Genomic DNA, 4,534 nt, shown 5'->3' on the forward strand with positions numbered 1-4,534 from the left:
AGTTAGAACACTTAGAGACCATATGAATCCTACAAGAACAAGTACACCCTCATGTATAATTTTTCCTCCTGATGCATCTCTCTTCAATTTTAAGCCAGACATTATTTAACTTTTACCTTCTTTTCATGGCTTAGATTTAGAAAATACAATGAAGACTTAATCCTAATATGAAAGAAGTAGTGAAAAATAAAGTCATTAAGCTTCTAGATAATGTAATCATTTATCCTATTTCTGATAGCAAATGGATAAGTCCTACCCAAGTTGTACACAAGAAGTCTGGAGTCACCATGATAATAAATGAGAAAAATAAGTTAATTTCAACTAGGACTATTATTGGTTGGCGCATGTGCATTGACTATAGGAAACTTAATTCAATAACTAGAAAAGATCATTTTCCTTTACCTTTCATAGATCAAATCCTAGAAAGAGTTGTAGATCATGAATTTTATTTTTTTCTAGATGGTTATTCAAGTTACAACCAAATTGAAATTGCATTAGAAGATCAAAAGAAGACTACTTTCATATGTCCATTTGATACTTTTACATATCAAATGATACCTTTTGGATTATGTAATGAACCAGCCACATTTCAAAAATACATGATCAATATATTTAGTGATATGGTTGAATATTTTCTTGAAATTTTTATGGATGATTTTTCTGTTTTTTGCAATTCATTTGATGATTGTTTGACTAACTTCGAAAAGGTTTTGAGCAGGTGTAAAGATAAGAATCTTGTACTAAATTAGAAAAAATGTCACTTTATGGTAAGAAATGGCATTGTATTTGGTCACATTGTTTCATCAAAAGGAATTGAGGTTGAAAAATCTAAAATCGAGTTAATTTGCTAACTTGTTAACACCAAAATCTATCAAAGATGTTAGATCATTCTTAGGACATCCTGGTTTTTATAGAAGGCTTATCAAAAAATTTAGTGTAATATTAAAGCCCTTGAGTAACCTTCTAAAAAGGCATAATATTTTTTAATAGACTGAACATTGTGAAAATTCAAGAATTCATAAAGTAAGAACAAAAAGTTTCATGACAAGAAAATACTAAGAAAAACATTTAATGTTGGTCAAAAGATACTTTATAATTCTCGACTCTATTTATTTCCTGAAAAACTAAAATCAAGATGGAGCGATCCTTATATTGTGAAACATTTGTATCGATATAGGGCATATGATATCGAGAATCCAAATAATGATATTGTTTTCAAGGTAAATAGACATCATTTGAATGTTTATTTTAATAATTTTTTAGTTGAAATGATTATTGAATTCAGTGATCCTGTATATAAAGATTGATTCTTTTTCTCACATTGTTTTTATATTTGTATATAAAAACAATAAATTTGTTTTCTATTTCATAAACAATTTGCATAATTATTGTTACTAGGATGGTAGAGAAAAAAAAGTTATTTTGTTAAAGTGACTCTTAAGACGAACCTTAGTAAACATTCTTAACAAGGTCTATCAGAATGCTTCTTGAAATATTTAGGTTTATAAACTCTCCATTATCATTAATTGATTCTACTCATATAGTCATTTAATAAGTATTCTTAAACCTTAATTTTCACACACACTTTAACATATGATTGTGGGTTGCATATTGGATTCTTATATTATTTATGTTCTTTTATTAAAGGTAACAATTAAAGGAAAGAGATAGTATATAATTTCTAAAAAAAAAAAGAGCAAAAAAAAATGATGATAATAAAAATATAGATAAGTTTGGTTTCGTAGCCTCCCTAACCTAAGCAATTAAGCCCGAAGGGATGTTTTAACTCGTAATGCCCTAAAGTCAACTGACTTTGAAGCTATTGGTCAAAAAGTCTTGCTTTATAATTCTCGACTCCATTTATTTCCTGAAAAACTAAGATCAAGATGGAGTGGTTCTTTTATTATGAAACATGTTTATCCATATCGGGCCTGTGATATTAAGAATCCAAAGAATGATAATGTTTTCAAGGTAAATAGACATCATTTGAAAGTTTACTTTGATAATTTTCCTATTGAAAATGACTATTAAATTAAGTGATGTTGTATATAAAGATTGATTTTTCTTTTTCTCACATTGTTTTGTGTTTTGTTTTTCTAGTCTCTCTCACCCTAGTCAAATGGCGGATAACGGTACTTCATAACTTAAGTAGGTTCTTTTAGTTTCCCATAATAATTAATATATATGTATTTATTTGTGCAATTCTTTGCTCTTTCTAATTTCTTTGAATCTTTTCTCCAATTCTCATTTGAAAATGGACATCAATCTTGAAAAAGTATTTTCTCGCTTTGTCTCAAAATGCGATTACAAAAATTCACTATACTAGATATGCAAGATTGAGGTTGTTAATGAACCATGAAATTCCTGAAGATATTCGCTAGTTGATTGAAGCAAAGGTCCGATTATCAGTTGAGTCATCTAATTCTTTCATTTTATACATACCTAGAATAGGTAAAAGCCCTTTTGCAAAGAAACATCTTACAAAATGATTGAAAGTCTGTCACAGATATGTTAGAAGGACTTGTAATGTAACATGTCGTTCTTTAGGAATGATATTTGTCAACCATAAAGATAAAATACAATTCATTAAAGATAATCTTCTATTGACTCTTTAGACCCATCTTAGTGGAGATGTGCATCGTGCAATTTATGATTTATGGTTATAATTACATAAAGAACATGATCGACTTAGTCTTGAGAATCTGACTATAAAAAGACCATGTTTGCTAGTTTTTAAGAAAACTACATAGAAAGCCCATCTCCGACCTATAGAGGGCATTTAAGTCGTTCTTTGAAGTAAAACCAAGGGAAGATGTGAGCCACAATCACAACTACTTGTACATACACATGTTTTCAAAAAAAAAAAAAAAGAGGTAGAGAGACTCCAGCTGGCCTATATATAAGTGGTATGATTGCATTTTCAATTTCTCCTATATAAAATCTTCTTTTCCTTCCCTTTATTTCTACTCAACCCATACATTCGACAGATATAGAAGTGTGTAGAAATGATAGGTTCCTTAAGTCATCACATAAAAAATATTTGTGTTTTCAATGGATTCAATCCTGGGAAGAAAATAAAGTTTTTAGAATCAGCAAATCATCTTGGTCAGGTACTAGCTGAGAAAAAGATTCATTTAGTGTATGAGGGAGGTAGTCTTGAGTTAGCATGGGGAGTGTCAATAGCTGTATTTTTAGAAGGTAGTCAAGTTTTAGGGGTTGTCCCTAAAGCTTTAGCATCAGGAGACATCATTGGAAAAATAATTGGAGAGAAACTACAAGTCTCCATAATATCTGATCGAATAAATGTCATGTTCAAACACGTTAATGTCTTCATTGCTTTACCAAGTGCTCTAGGCACATTGAAATAGATCTTTTATATTTTCTCTTGGATCCAACTATGCATTCATCATAAACTAATAAATCTATTAAATGTTAATGGCTTTTATGATAAATTATTGTCTTTTCTTGATCATGCTATAGAACAAGAATTTCTATCTTCAACATGACAAATCATAATCTCTGCTACTACTACTGAATAATTAATTGACCAACTATAATCTTTGATCTTTGTAATTGATCCCTCCATGAGTCTTGTAAATTGGTCTACTAAGAAAAGCCTTAAAAAGCTTAGATTCGATTTGAGCCTTCATTTGTGAAACCTTATATCCTTTTGTTTTATTAATATCATATTCATTTATTTTGTTGTTTTTTATATTTGTTCAAATGTGTTTTAGGATTGTTAATGTTTATTTTTTCAAGTGATGTCTTCTATACTTTATCTTTCTACCTTAGGACATTGAGGACAATGTCTCATTTTGGTTGGGGGGTATGGTAGTAATTGACATTAAAAAAAACTATATTTTTGCTATTATTGAAACCATTTGACAAAACTATTATTAAGATGATAGAGTAAGAAGGAATTTTATTGACTCTTAAGATGCATCTTGATAAACATTTTTCAATGGTTATTTGCAATATTCAGGCTTACAACCTCTCACATTATTATCAATTGATTCGACTCATATACTTATTAAACAAGTATTCATAAACCTTCATTTTCACACACACACTTTAACATATGATTATGGGTTACCTATTGGATTATTATATTATTTATGTTCTTTTGTTAAAGGTAACTGATACAACCAAAAGATTGATGTCTTCTCCCTAATACAGGAGTGGTCGAAGTAATAAATAACCCGGTAAGACTAGGGTTGAACCACAGGGAGGTTAATTGTATAAATTATAAATAAGAATAACATAATAATAACAACAATAATAATAGTAATAATAGTAATAATAGTAATAGTAATAATAGTAATAATAATAATAATAATAATAATAATAATAATAATAATAATAATAATAATAATAATACTAGTATTAGTAGTAGTAGTAGCAGCAGTAGTAATAAAAAAGCAGAAGAAGAAAAAGAAGAAGTTCATGAGAATTTTGAGGTGGAAGATTAATGTGAAGATCAAATAATGATAACAACAAATGTCAAGGTTAGAGGATCCACTAATGGTATGTCAAA

This window comes from Populus euphratica, unplaced genomic scaffold (assembly GCF_000495115.2).
Source record: "Populus euphratica unplaced genomic scaffold, PopEup_1.0 scaffold433.1, whole genome shotgun sequence".
Lineage (NCBI taxonomy): Eukaryota > Viridiplantae > Streptophyta > Magnoliopsida > Malpighiales > Salicaceae > Populus > Populus euphratica.